This window comes from Lutra lutra, chromosome 1, assembly GCF_902655055.1.
Source record: "Lutra lutra chromosome 1, mLutLut1.2, whole genome shotgun sequence".
Classification (NCBI taxonomy): Eukaryota; Metazoa; Chordata; class Mammalia; order Carnivora; family Mustelidae; genus Lutra; species Lutra lutra.
In genome coordinates, this window is record NC_062278.1 from 47776931 (window position 1) to 47792216 (window position 15286).

The 15286-nt window shown below is 39.4% G+C and overlaps 1 protein-coding gene across 6 annotated transcripts in view; it reads left to right on the plus strand.

Moving 5' to 3' along the window:
• ST3GAL6 (ST3 beta-galactoside alpha-2,3-sialyltransferase 6) overlaps positions 1-15286 on the plus strand; it is a 59117-nt gene that overhangs the window by 5614 nt on the left and 38217 nt on the right. For all 6 annotated transcript variants that reach the window (XM_047722879.1, XM_047722890.1, XM_047722872.1 and 3 more), the window contains exon 2: positions 14166-14345. The gene's annotated coding sequence lies outside the window, so the exon portion shown is untranslated. The remainder of the gene's footprint in view (positions 1-14165; positions 14346-15286) is intronic.

Genomic DNA, 15286 nt, shown 5'->3' on the forward strand with positions numbered 1-15286 from the left:
GCTGGTTTATCAGAAATGAACAAGTCCTCAGCATTTTAGCCATTGTCTTTTGACTCTAGAAAAGTGCCTCATCACCAGTATATTACCGTCTGGGGGAGCTTGGTACACTCCTTAGAGAGAAAATTATTATTGAAATTCTTTAGCCAGATGCTCTGTTTATTAACTTAAATACTTCTTGTCTCTAATATACATAACTGGAACAACTCACTTTCAGCTTTTTATATCTGTTTCTGGTTGATGGCATAAAATCTGGAATACCTTTCTATCTGATAGGCAACGATTGCATCTTGTCCTGTTCACCCCTGGTGTACCTGGTGCCATGTCCAGAACGTTACAGAGAGAGCAAACATTTGCCAGATGACCCATTCAGTGTCCATGGATTAACCCACAGTGTTGCTATATTAGCTCAGTTGTAATGTCTTTATAACTATTATGATTCATTTTTATAACTATGAAGATTATCATCTTGGTATCTCGAAAACTTTACCCAGTGGAGAAAGCAGGTGAAAGATGAATTCATCCCTGTGGATATGTATATATTAATTAAAACTGTCTTGGCTTTGAAAAGTTTCTTCTTTTTGAAAATATTAGAGTGTACCTGTGTTGACCAGAAAGAGACCAGTATGTAAATATCATCAGATGCATAGTTTGTTTTATTTTTTTAAGATTTTATTTATTTATTTGACAGACAGAGATCACAAGTAGGCAGAGAGGCAGGCAGAGAGAGAAGGGGAAGCAGGCTCCCCCCTGAGCAGAGAGCCCGATGCGGGGCTCGATCCCAGGACCCTAGGATCATGACCCGAGCCGAAGGCAGAGGCTTAACCCACTGAGCCACCCAGGTGCCCCCAGATGGATAGTTTTAAATTTGTTTCCATGTACAGTAAACTTACTTCTTTTCTTTTCTTTTCTTTTCTTCCTTTCTTCCTCTTTCTTTCTTTCTTTCTTTTTTTTTTTTTTGAGTAAGCTCTAAGCCAGGATTGAACTCATGACCCCATGAGCAAGAGTCACATGTTCAATCAACTGAGCCACCAGGTGCCCCAGTAAACTTACAGTATAGTTTCATAATTTTTAATTTATGATTATTTGAGTTGGGTTAGTCGGGTCTGTGGTCATACTACTGAGGAAATAAATGTGTGTGCCAAAGATGTGAATAACAAAGTCATTTCTCTCTTTCATAGCACATCTTTAAGTCCACGGTTTCAGGCACTTCAGTAGGCAGAGACATGCATTTCTCAAGTCCCAACACTCTTTATGGACTTTCTTAGATTCCTATTAGGTATCATTTAAGCTAATTAAATGAGATACATACAAATGCCCCGAGGCGTCAAAAGTTCTCTTCCTCAAGATTGCCAGAGCTGGGAGGAATGGGAAGAAGAGCCTGGGTAGCAACGCCTGAGAGCTGAGGGACGTGGGAGGGGCCATCTGGGGGCTCCAGCTGAGACTCACAGTGACAGAGTTTCTCACCAAGAAGGATGTCTTCCAGAGCACTGTTTTGGTTAATAGAGATATTCCGTATTCATATTTAAAAAATTCTAAATATTTAGAGTTCTGCCTTGTAGACTTTCTGTCCCACAAACACATAATGCTATATAAACATTCTGGTTTTCCAGCTGTCTCCATGGAGTCCGCTCCCCGTACCCCATCAGATTTCAGTCCTCAGAGAGGTTATCAGTCCTTTGTGCCTGACAGTTGGTGGCATTTTCTTCTTAGAAAATATTCTATTGCAGATATTTAGGGCAGCACAACAGATGGTGCTGCTTTGATTAAAATTAAAAATGTTTGAAAAGAAGCTAATAAATAAGATAAAATGTATGAAACAAAATTAAATGCTTATATTAAAACCTTGTGCAACCCTTTAGTATATAAGAGTTGTTTATGTATTAGAGGGTAGAGGAGGTGAAGATGAGGGAATGTGTCCATTTTCTAAGTTTAGCATGGAGCCAAATAATAAAAAGGTAGAGATTAAAAAACAAACAAATAAACAGCATCCTGACATTTTAATGGATAATTTATAGCTGTATTTACAAGTTGAAAATGGGTTATCCAGGTCCATTAGACAAGAAAAATTAGATGATAATCCAGGCCTTCAACTAGGGTATGAAAGGATATTCAATTCCTTTTTAGCAACAGCGATTAAATTAATTTATAATTTTATTTAACTGATAGAACCTGAAAGCTAAAAGAACTTTCTGTTGTAAATGTAAATGATGTTTGTGAGATAAAGGACACTTCTCTCAAATTACTTTTGCTATTTGGAGACAAAATTTAGGTAAATGTCTAAGTAGTTTAGCTAATTACTCTTGCTTGATTCTGGCTGTGCTACACATAAATTAGAAATAGAATTTTTTGATAAGCAGGATATTGAGAGAGAGGTATGCTTTCTGATCATGAAGTAGCTATATATGTTTTCCAGGTACTGAATTGTTTGAAGGACAAATCTGGTCCTCCTATTACCAAAAAAAAAAAAAAAAAAAAAAAATGTTTTTATACCTTTGGTGGGTAGGGGTCTTCTGCTCCAGCCATAAAATGTTAGAGTCATATTCTTACACAAAATCTTCTACTTAAGCTCTTTACCTGTGATCACCAATATTCCTGTCCATGTACCTTTTATGATAACATCCTTTAAGCATGGTTTTCATTATGGAAATTTTTTTCTACTCAAGAATCCAGAGAATTTCTCCAGCTGGTCTTTGAAGTTTTCTGTTATCTCATGATGCTACCTTTCACTTGACTCTCTCATTTGAACCTGTAGTCACCGCAAGCCTTCCAGTGCTTTAACTAGAGATGTTCTATTGATACGTCTTGCCTTTCTTTCCCCTTCCACTCTACCCTTCCCCACCCAGGCCAGATGATAACCTGTGTTGGTTTTCTAGCTTCATGGCTTATAACTGCCTCACTCTGCCTAATTTGCCTAATGACTCTTGGCATCACTTTCCTTATTTGTAAAATCGACATAATGGCCACATCACAGTATTGCAATTAAAGAAAACACATACAAACAGGTCAGCATAGTTTCTGCCAAATACCATTTAACCGTATTACGCCATTATTACTATTATAACTCTATGATGATAGCTATTATTATATCGCTATTCTCCCTCACATAGTTAAAAATTAACTTTCTCCAGGAAAACTTTCTGCTTGACCGCATCAAGCTCTAATTTTCCCTTAAGTCTGTTTCATCTTAGCACCTGGCTTTACTTTGGACTTTATTAATGTACCCATGTTGTTGTATTTCTTTATTCTTTGGTGAACAAGAACAAATGTTTGGGCACCTATGATGTGCCAGGTGCTGTGCTATTGATTAGAGAGGGATCCAAGGTCACATGGAGGAATGCGGTGTGCGTGCGTGTGCACACACGTGTGCCCCCACATGCATGCATGTGCAGGCATGTGGGCTTTGGGTGGAATTGGGGATGAAAATCTTTTGGTTGAATAGCACTAGGAGTTTTCACGATAAACTAGGGTTAAGAAGTAAAAATTGCTCTATTCCGATGTCCACTAAAAATCTTAACATCTTTTAGCCTGAGTTTTTTTAGACGGTTTAAAAAGTATGATAGTTACTCTTATTCTTTTTTTTTTAATTTTTTTTTAAAGATTTTATTTATTTATTTGAGAGAGATACAGTGAGAGAGAGCATGAGCTAGGAGAAGGTCAGAGGGAGAAGCAAACTCCCCATGGAGCTGGGAGCCTGATGTGGGACTCGATCCCGGGATTCCGGGATCATGACCTGAGCCGAAGGCAGTCGTCCAACCAACTGAGCCACCCAGGCGTCCCAGTTACTCTTATTCTTGAAACAGATTTACACATGCTTGCTTTCTTAGACTCTCCTCTGTCCTCATCCAAATGCGGAGTGAAGGTAGAACTTGAAGTCCTTCCCAAGAGCAGAATACAAAAGATGATTCTGAGCTATGGTGGGGAGGGGAACAGTTGAGAAGGTGAGGAAAACGTTCCAGAAAGCGCAAACAGCATGGTCAGAGGTGCTGGAGCATGAAACAGTGTTGAGAATGACTAAAAACTGTGCAAAGGTTAGTGCTTTTAGACCATAATGTTCAAAGTCAAGCATTTTAGGAGATGCCACAGGAGAGAATGTAGGTGTTAGCTCAGTCAGACTCAGAGACCTATGGCCTGTATGTTTAGATGTCCCTAAGAGGTTATGCACTTGGGGAATGAAGGTCTATATGGACAATTTATAATAGGCAAATTCTTCACATTGCTTCTAACATTGGACTTGGATTTTACATTATGGAATACATCTCTTCCATTTGCTGCTTTCATGAGAAAATGGTGGAAGCATTAGTAATGGTGATGTATCATTGATGTTAGAGCTCTCTTTTTTTTTTTAATATTTTATTTATTTATTTGTCAGAGAGAGAGAGGGAGAGAGAGCGAGCAAGCACAGGCAGGCAGAGGCAGAGGGAGAAGCAGGCTCCCTGCCGATCAAGGAGCCCGATGTGGGACTCGATCCCAGGACGCTGGATCATGACCTGAGCCAAAGGCAGCCACTTAACCAACTGAGCCACCCAGGCATCCCAGAGCTCTCATTTTTAATAACCCAAGTATTTCAAACATAGAAATATTAAATGTCATTTGAGATTTCTGAAGCATGGGATTCTATGTGCAATGTGAGAATAGGGACAGAGATATCCAGGGAGAAGTATTAAGAGATCACTACAAATTCAGAGCCTTGAGACTTTTGGTACCCTCTTATACATTTTACACAATAGAAAGCCAAGTGTTTCTGTTCATAGCTTCATTTTCTATAATTAGATGCTGTGTGTTTTTACTCCAAAAATAAGTCTTCTGCTAAGTCTGAATGGTGTCCAGCATTTTAACTCTGTCCTTTGGTGTTGATTTCTCTTGCTTAGAGATTAAGCAATCAGACCCAGAGCACCCTAACCACAAGAGTTTAGAATTCCCAGAGAAGAATGAGATGTGAAAGAAAAAACACTGGAACTTACTTGAACTGTAATTAGCCTGAAAATGGAATGTGTGGGAGAGGTCTGCAAGGAGGGTAGGAAAACAGAGGGCAAAGCAAAAAGTGCCCTAGCACGTTTCCAGCACTGTTGAGGGGAGAATGTATCCTTAGGACTTATAATGGGTCTCTGCTTATCAGACAGAATTTTTAATTATCACCCATTTATAGAAGTTGCCAATCTGCCAATTCAAATATATGTATTCCTCGGCCTTCACATTTTTCTCATCTGAAGTAAATCACTTGAGTATTTGTGGTAACACACCTGTTCCCAGGAGTTGACCATCTCAGGTAAACTGGCTGCTCAAGTGGCTGACGCTTGGGCGGTGGCTTCTCCCAGACAATGCCCCTCTCTTGAACCTCTGCTTGGGTTGCTAAGACCTCTGTTTCTTGGACGGCTCCAATTCCTCTATTTTTTTTTTAAGTATTACAGAGGAGTACAAAACCACGTAAGTGTAGTTTGCTACATTTCTTCCAGTGAGCCCACCCATGTAACGTACCTCTAGATAAAGAGCTAGTGCGTTGCCTGCCCTCCAGGAGTGCAGGGTGTGTGGGCTCCCACCTTGTTGCCGCTCCCCACACCCCCATCCTAACCACTGTTCTGACTTTTAGGGCCGTATGGTAATTTTTTCTTCTTCTGTTTCTCTTTAATTTGAATTAACATCCAGGTATTCTAAATAGCTCTAGAGCATCAGAGTCCTTCTGGCTGAGGGTGAGGACTGGGTATTTCAGGAAGAGTGTTCTGGGTTGAGTTGTGGCCCTCAAAAAAGACACGTTGAAGTCCTAAATCCGAGTACCTCAGGTTGTGACCTCATTTGGAAATAGGGTCATTTCAGCAGCAGTTGGTTAAGATGAAGTCATGCTGGAGTAGGATAAGCTACTAGAGCAGTGTGACTGGTGTCCTTGTAAGACGCAGCATGTGTGCAAAGACAGAGACGCAGAGTAACACCACGTGAGGTCAGTGGGATCGAATGATGCATCTATAACCTGAGGAATGCCCGGGAGTGTTAGCAACCCCAGAAGCTAGAAAGAAGCAAGGAAAGATTCTCCTCTACACGTTTTAGTGGGAGCCCGGCCCTGCTGACACCTTGATTTTGGGCTTCTAGCCTCCAGAACTATGAGACAATAAACTTGTGTTGTCAGAAGCCACCCTATTGTGGTACTTTGTGCTTGCAGCCCTGGGAAACAAATGTAGAGGGTCTGCAGTGGGCATGGTGGCCCGACTCCTCGTCTCTGCGGCCCCAGAGTGCACCTCTGCCTCGGAGCCGAATTGCCCTGGCTACACCGCGTCCAAGCTGCTCCTGTCTAGACTGGCTCACAGAGCACTCTGTCTTACTCCTGGTTGCCCGGCGTCCGTGCTGTGCCCCATGGGAGATTTCATTACCATTATATGCTTTTTTCTTTATTTCTTCACTAGTGCTTTCAGACTGAGCCAGGTTGGTTTCCTGACATACCCCAGACCAAAGCCCTGCACATTAGCCCTCTGTGCCTTCTTATCGTTGCCTAGTGGGTCTTTGTCGAGGTGTCCTTAGCCATTGTACCACACCCAGACTGGGGCCACATACTCCATCCTGTTTTCCCCAGTTCCTCTGGTCCAAATCCTTTTTGATGGGGGGGTGGGGGGGACAACTTTATTCTTTAAGTGAAATCTCTATTTTCAAATAGTATGGCATGCTGTAAGTAAAGGTTTCATTTTGCCGACATTAGGTATATCAAAGACCAGTTCTCATCTGAAAAAATAAAAAAGCAGTCAGATCAAAAAGCTGTCTAACAATTAGGCTTTAGTAAGTAATAAGGAACTATGAAGAGCATATTGGATAACAGAGTACTTTATTTAGGGAAGAATTAGTTTTAGTCTGCCTTCCAACTTACCTTTTTTTTTTTTTTTTCCTGAGCTGAGTTTCTGGTGTTAGGGAACCACAAGGACTGTACTATTCTAAGGTCCCCAGGGTGACTCCATGGACTCAGGCCACTTCCTCTGGTCTTCTTTTGTACCCTTGCTTTGGGACCTAGGGACTCACTGGTGGCTTTTGACTTCAATGATCTTAGCATAAACTCTCTGTCCCTTAGCTTTGTATGTCATAGCATATGTCCCTTCCTTTCTGTTCAGAGGTCATTACCTACTGCTACTAACTATGGGGCAGTCTTCAGGACATTTTTTAAAAATCACTGGACATGGGAAGTTTCAAAGGTGTAAGTAATCCTACTTTTGATTTCTGTTCTATTTGTGGTGTCTTATTCTCATGCTGTGTCGCGGCCGGTGCGACGACACGAGCAGGGTCGAGAAGGTAAGAGAATGGAGAGAGAATAAGACTTGTAAAGAAATGAGGACAGGAGGGACACAGTGTATGATGTCCAAGCAGTGCCAATTTTATTCAAGGCTGTGAGGCATTATATAGTTAACAGAAACAATTATAAGGAAGTATCTATTTTCGGTTGATTGCTCATACACACGTAACATTCACGTGAACCCCCCCCAAGCTTTTACGAAGCCCATTTCCCAAGCACTGGTAGTGGATCTTCTGACTCCAGTAACATTTGTCTATTTAGTTAATCTTTAACTAGCAATTCACGAGCTTACAATGGTGCAATTTATAATCCGTGCAAGTACAGGGTAATCTTGTAACAGTTAAATGTACAACCCAGTTTTGCCTCTAATACGTGCAGGCAGTCACGTCAGCGAGTCTTAGGGTCCATAGCTCAGGCTCTTTCTCAAGCGCAACTCAACTGATATTCAGGAGGCACGAGTCAGGGCCTGGTTTGATCCCTCGCCTCTAGTTGGGTCCGTGGCTGCCTACAATGCTGAGTCTCTTTCAGCTTCTGGTTCCTACTGTGTATACTATTCCTATTTCTATTTTACCCTTTGAGGGGGAATGAAAAAAAAAATCGTAGCTTTTGGGCTAATCGTGTATTCTGTACAATACACATATTATGCCATGAAAACGAATAAGATGTGCACTTTGAATCTCTTGGTAAGAGGTTAGAATGAGGCCAAAGGTTATGTTTGGTATGTTTGTGTTTGTTTAAACGTGTGATTATATGGACTCGCTCTCTTGACTCGGATACCCCTTACACTCTGAGATCTTCTGCCATGGGCTGTCTGGGTGATAAATACCTGTGGTGGATGGACAGATGGATGAGTGGATGATGAAGCTGCTCCCTCTTGGCCAGTTATTTTATTGAACTGCTGGTAGGATAAATTTAACTTGGGTTCAGGGCCACTTCTAGAAGCCTGGAAGTATTTTCCTAAGCTCAGGAGGATTTCTTGGGCTGGAGTCCAGGGATCTAGAAGTGATATCTCCTTGGCTTGCCTATGGAATGTGCTAAAACATTTGGCTGGTTGTGCGAAAATGGGGCACACATTGGGACCCTCAATGTGATGGAGCTACTTCTTTCATTTGAAAGCCAGATTTCTTTTTCTATTTACCTACGCGGGGATGCTGTATACTTCTTTGGAAATCTGCTAGGAGACTTGAGTTCCCTTTCCTTCTGAAGACGAATGTCCTTCTTCAAATTCCCTTTTGCATTTCTGGACTAAGTTATCTTATAGTATGAAGAATGCAGCCATTAGTAAACAGTTATCCATATTTAAAAAATCTGCCTTTTGAGGCTTTCCCAGAAATCTTTTTTTATACAAAACAATGTTAAAGGCATAGCAGTCCCGGAGATGTTTCTTCACAGATTCGTAGAGTTAATTTCAGTTTACACTTTATAATAAAACTTGCTACAGTGTTCTTGAGCTAAAAAGTTTCATTAATGTAAATCAATGATTGTTTTTAGTCACACTGTTTATAGGTCTAACAACTTCAAGATCATTTTATGGCTTTGTCTAATTGTCTGCTTTATCAAACATTTACCCTGGCACATAGTAGGCACTTGCCAATCCCTTGATTCTAAAGAAAAATTTGGTTATCTTTCTGTGTGGTTGTACCTCGGATTATTTTCTGGCCAAAACACAGAACAAAGCATTCCAGAGAAATGTTTATTTTGTTTATCTGCTTGCTCAAATGCTCTGATTTTTCTGCCCAGTGTGGTGTGCCCAAGAAGAGAAAGTGGTTGTAGGATACAGACTATTTTCTCCACCTACTTTCTCTTCACTATGTTCTGTCTTGAACGGGATTAGTATAGATTCAATTTAGCTGGAAATTTACTTTCCCATTTAAAATACACTTAACTTCCCCTTTTCAGAGAGTGATAGTATTTTAATTATCTAGGTATTTCTATATGACTTGAATTATCAAAGATTTCTTTCTTTACAGAAAAACCCTATTTAAAAGGGAAATTTCAATTTTATTTTTTTAAAAGATTTTATTTATTTATTTGAGAGAGAAAGAGAATGAGCGGTGGGGAAGGGCAGAGGGAGGGAGAGAGAGACAGAGAGAGAGAGAAAGAAAGAGAGAAGCAGGCCCCCTGCAGAGCAGGAAGCCATCCCAGGACCTAGAGATCATGACCTGAACTAAGGGCAAATGCTTAACTGACTGAGCCACCCAGGTGCCCCAGAAATTTCAGTTTTAAAGTATTTCTAGCAATTTGTAAGATTCACTGTCTCAGTAAAGTATTTTATCTAGATGGGAAAAAAATTTTTTTTGGCTCCAAAATGGCATTTAGATAAGCAGTCCTCTAAAAGCAACCTGAATGTCTGTTAGTAAGGAATGGATAACTTTATGATATATTTGGTGGATGGAATATTCTACAGAACTTGAAAAGAATGAGCCAGACCTTTCTGCACATCGGTATGGATGAAACTCAAAACCCAAAATGTAGAGTGAAAAACACAGATTTCAGAATGTTATATATTTGTTATGTAAATGTTAAACATTACTTAGAACAATATCATATGCCAGATAATGTTTATGAATGTGTGTGAGTACAGTGCATGCCTACGTATGCCTATGAATAAAAAGTGGACTGGCTCTCTATCAAATTCATGATAGTGGTTGTCCCTGGGATCGAGCCCCACATCAGGCTCTCTGCTCGGCAGGGAGCCTGCTTCCCCCCGTCTCTCTGCCTGCTTCTCTGCCTGCTTGTGATCTCTGTCTCTCTGTCAAATAAATGAATAAAGTCTTTAAAAATAAATAAATAAATAAATAAATAAATAAATAAATAAAAAGTCTCTGAGAAGATATGGTTATCTCAGTTAATGGGCTCAGGTACATTTGTTACATTAACATATGGACTTCTATTAAAATTTTTGTAATAAAAAATTCTGTGTAATATTTCCTAACGGAATAGGTTCCTACCAGGAACCATGTATTTATCAAGACTCTGGGAATGAGACTAAAGCTATTCTAATACATCTCATTCACGATGCCATTCTGTGAAAAATGAAAAGTTGACAGAATAAATCTTGAATGGGAGGAAAGCTCCGGATTCACCTGCTCCTGGGAAGTTCTCGCAGCTTACAGGTCCAGAATAAGGACTCAGGCAGCAGACCGCCTAGACCAAACCCTGGCTTGCCACCTTCCAGGTTTGAGACCTTGGACAGGTAGACCTTTCTAAGCCTTTCTGTGTCCCTAGCTGTAGAATTTGAGTAACATTGCCCGGGCCAGGGCTGGGGAGGGCTGTGAATTCATGCGAGGGGTACACACTCCCCGAGATCAGCTGTTAACTGTTTCCAGCATTGCTCTATCAGCAGCCTCAATTCTTCTGTGTGTATCTTTCATTCTCACCTCAGAATCTTTGCAAATGCTCTTTCCTCTGCCCAGAATGTTTTTCATTTTCATCTCTCTCTCTGGTTAACTCTTCAGTAGAGTTCTCTGAGAATTCCCCCAATTCTTCAGGGAAGCTTCCCTGTCCTCGACTTGGGTCAGTTTCTAGCCATACTGCAGCTGTAATTTAAATAATTACTTGTGAACCGCTTATTAATATCTGCCTCTCTCCTGGTTGGTAATCTGTTTTTACTTTTTATTTTCCTTTTCTACTTTATTTTTAGTGCCTAGAACAATGATATAGAATAGGCATTGAGAAACTATTGATTAAATCAACAGTTATTGTAGATGGTGGAAACTTTCGGAGTTAATTTTTTTAGGAAATAAATTTTACTCACTTTGCCAAAAGGATTAACCTACTAGTATTAGTAAGTGAATCTAGGATTATGTGATTTCATAAAAAAATACTTATCACATGTATTGGTTTACTTGTAAAAATATTATAAAGTACCCCAAATTAAGATTTGCATCGTATTTGTAATTCGGCTTTAGATAATCATCTGATGGATAGTAATATAAGTATCATCACATATTTTCATGTACTGTGGAAAGCAGGAAAATTTTCAATACTTTAATCTTAAGATTTTATGTAGGTTCATCTGATTGCTTGCCCTCATGTTAACTCACGTTTTTCTTTTAAAAATAGCAAAAGAGGAATTAACAGGTGATACTTCCCAAGGAGCAGAATAAGCCAGGTTCATTCAGAATTAACTGACAAGTAAATAAGCAGTTTGAAAAAAATGGCTTTTGTCAATTGGATGGAATGCTACTTGTAACCTTTAAGCAAACTGAAACAGCAAACTCTGACTTTCAGAGTCAGAAGAAGGCAGGAAACGGATTCCCTCTTAGTTGTTGGTTTATTTACTCTGGGAGAGAAACATAAGAACACTTCCAAATTTAAGGAAGGTCTGTGTTCAGATATTAGCGCATTTCTCCAGGAAAGATACCACATAGGATTTTGAAGTGATTAAAGTCCAGATTTATTAGATCGGGGATCAGAGCCAGAAACAGGGACTTTCAAAACACTGAAGGCATTTTTATGACTCTGATGGATGGTAGGGAGGTGAAATTTCAGGGCTAGGTAAATAATGCAAAGCCCTCCATTGAAAAAGGAGACCACAAATTGTAGCCTTGGGAGAATTACCCCTTCCCCACCTTTGCAGACACATGATTTTATACCGCAGATCACTGGGAAAAATTTATAGCCATATTTTCTTTCACTCTACTTCTCTGTTAACTGTTGTATAGGGAAATCATAAGTAACTACATTTTTGAATGCTGAATGCATATTTACAATATAGTTGCTTGGTTTTAAATATTTGCCAAGCTTGGAGTATGATCATTTTTTTTTAATGGAAGTAAAACATTTCCTCTTTAGAATTGTGCAAAATTATTGTTCAAAAGTATGACGGGGGCAGGTACTGCAACATACTAGGATACAGACTTACTTTGAATTTTGAATGTGTGGACTCACAAAATCCTGCTAATTACCACTTACCCTATTTATTAGTCATCTGCCTCCAGATCAAGGTGGGAGAGTACTTTTGAAGTCGTACGATTAGAGGATTCTGTGCACTTTGGGGAACACTAATTTAAATCACATTTTAAGGCTGGTAGTTGAGTTATATACTTGACACTCTTGACTCACAGCCTTGGCATTACTGGGCAGCTTGCTAGAAATGCAGATTCTTAGGCCGCACCCCAGACCTACCTAATCAGAATCTACAGTTTAGCAAGATGCTCAGGTGATGCCAATGGACATTTAAGTTTGTTAAGCGCTGCTGTCCAAACGCCCCCAAGTGATTTTTAGAACAGAGTATTTTTAGTAACAAGTGACTCATTATCTAATAACGTAACCTGTTATCTTTCCTGTATTATCTTTGGGCAACCCAAATATTAGCAAGTTCTCTCTTTCTGAGCTGAAACCTACCTCCTTGAATATTGCTTTTACTGGGTTTGGCTTAATAGCCCCCTCCCTTTCCCCTCACCCCACTCAGCCTTCAGAACCAGGCTAATGCCTCTTCTTCATGATGGTCATTCAAACAGGAACTGGGCGATCCTGTTTCCTGCCTTGATTTAAGTTTCTCCAGGTGTAAGTAAGTCCCTCTCCCCCGAGCTCTTCCTGATATACTTTTTGGGGTTTCTTTACCCAGTGTTCAGACTAGATAACTTTAAAGGACCCTTCCAACTTCAAAATTGTGATTTCTCCTTTACTTTCAGCTGGTAGTTAAGTACTAGTGGGCAGAAGATGACAGAAACCCAGGAGCTGTACTTTCTTTGCATTTAAGGAGAATGATTCTGAGGCACAAATGTATAATTATCCATAATTTCCTTAGGCTCAGAATTCTGCTTCACAGTGGAGACTTCCATTATAATAATAGCTACTAGAGAGCACCACTTTGCCTTTCTTGTAATTTCTAAATGCATCAACTTCTGCATTTCAAAAGTGGAAGTAAGCATCTTTTGTGTCTCTGTGAATTTTCAATTTCAAAGAAAAAAATTCCCTCTAATCCATGACAGTACATTAGCGGATTTCGTTTTTCCTCTAGTGTCTTTCGGTAATGTGTCACACATACATCCATCTTATACATAGAAATAATTTTCGTGTTCTCATCTTTTAAAATGTTTCCTTCTTTACTTGGTGGATTCTGAATATTTTTTCATGGTATTTAATGATTTTCATAATAGTTAAGCACAATTATTTCCTTATTGTAGGACATCAGAATTCATAGTGACTGCTTAAGTAAAGTATTTGTCATATTTTTATTGGTTTCGTTTTTTGATATTTGTTTCCTAAGGATTTTTTTTTTTAAATAACATTTCTACTACCACAAATACAGAGCGTGCAATTTTTGTTTTGTTTGTTTTTTGTGTAACAAAAGCTGTAGCAAGAGCAGTTTGGGATATTTTTTTCATTTTTTTTTTTTTTTTGAGGAAATAGCCCACAGCACATTTTTAAACAACTTGTTCTTGTAATTTCTCCATGCTTCCTTTCCCCTCATTTTCTTCTAGATATTTTCATTCTTCTTGACCTCCTGCTCGTTCTCCTGTCTCCCTTCCCTTCCTCCTTGGAGGGTTTTCAGAGCAACCATGTCCCCTCTCACCTTTGCATTTAACAATAAAGCTGTGTGTATGTGTGGAGAGAAGCTGAAAAATAAGACAGATGGTTCTTTCATTACCAGGTTGTTTTGGATTAATTGAACTGGATTTTTTTCTTTTTTCCAAGAAGCCTGAGCTGGGTGCAGTGGATAGCCAGTCATGAGCTATAGTAATGTAATATATGCTGCCCACTTTGTTCTTGGATTTTTTTGTTTGTTTGTTTGTTTTTGGTAATTTCGTCACCCTGTCAAGCATTTTGGGAGGGTCAGAAGTGAGTTTACTAAGATGATGTATTCATTGAACATTTTTTAATGGCTTAAAGCTTTTCTTGAGCAGTGAAGCCCATTCGTACTAAGCAATGCTATTTTTGTGTTTTTGTTCAGCACTTGCAAGTGGAGAAGCAGCCCAACCCTTTATATTGGGTGATTGCTAGTGGAGAAGCTCTGACAATTTAGCAGACGGGCTCCTGGGCCTCTCTGACCCTTACCACATCCTTCGCCTTCAGGAGCAGAGTGACCTTCAGGAGCAGAGCGCCTTTGGGAAACAGATTCCTAAAATTGCAGGTAAGACGCTACCGCTGTCTCAGACTTCTTAGTTGGGAGTTTGAACACTTGGAAGTTTCTTATACAATGTTGCCACCTCTAGCAGATGACTTTTAGATGCCTATTAATACATCTCTTACTAGTTCAACATGTGACCAGAGGGGTCATGAGTCTTTGAATGTCACCAGTGACTGATCAGCATATCCCAAGTTGAGCTATGAAAGTTGTAAATACTTTTATTATTTTAAAATTTATTTATTTAAGTAATCGCTACACTCACTGTGCGGCTAGAACTCATGACCCCAAGATCAGGAGTTGCATGCTTTTCTGGCTAAGCCAGCTGCCCCTTAAATTTTTTTTTTTTTATTCTTAATGTGGATAGATCATCTTTGGGACTATTCTTAGCCAATATGGAAGGGAAAGAGTCAGAAACTGAAACACTGAAGCTAAAAACAGATCATTACGTGCATCATGGCTATTGTAGAAACTGCTGTTAATAAACTGTGTAACCTTGGGCAAGATGCTTGCCCTCTCTGGGCCTTGTTTTCTCAATAGAATGAACTCTAGTTTCCTTTCCATCCTTAAATGCTACAAGTAATAATAATTTTATTAAAGTACCTTAATATGATTTATAGGCATATTCTCTTTACTATTCCTGGAACCCATGTACAAATTTAAAACCCCACTTCATATATTTATTCTGAGAAAGCTCTGGAGCTCAAATGTCCATCAGGAATTAGCTCCACGTTTTACCCATTCGTCTAAACTGTCTTCCTGGTTGGTGAAGGCTCATCAGAAAGCAGTTATTCTTTTAGCAAATTTGTTACATTACTCTTTTGTTTGAAAATTGTTTTTGTGAAGGACACCCATTGACTGAGAATATAATGCTTACTTTTTTTTTTTTCAAAGATTTTATTTATTTATTTGACAGACAGAGATCATAAGTAGGGAGAGAGAGAGGA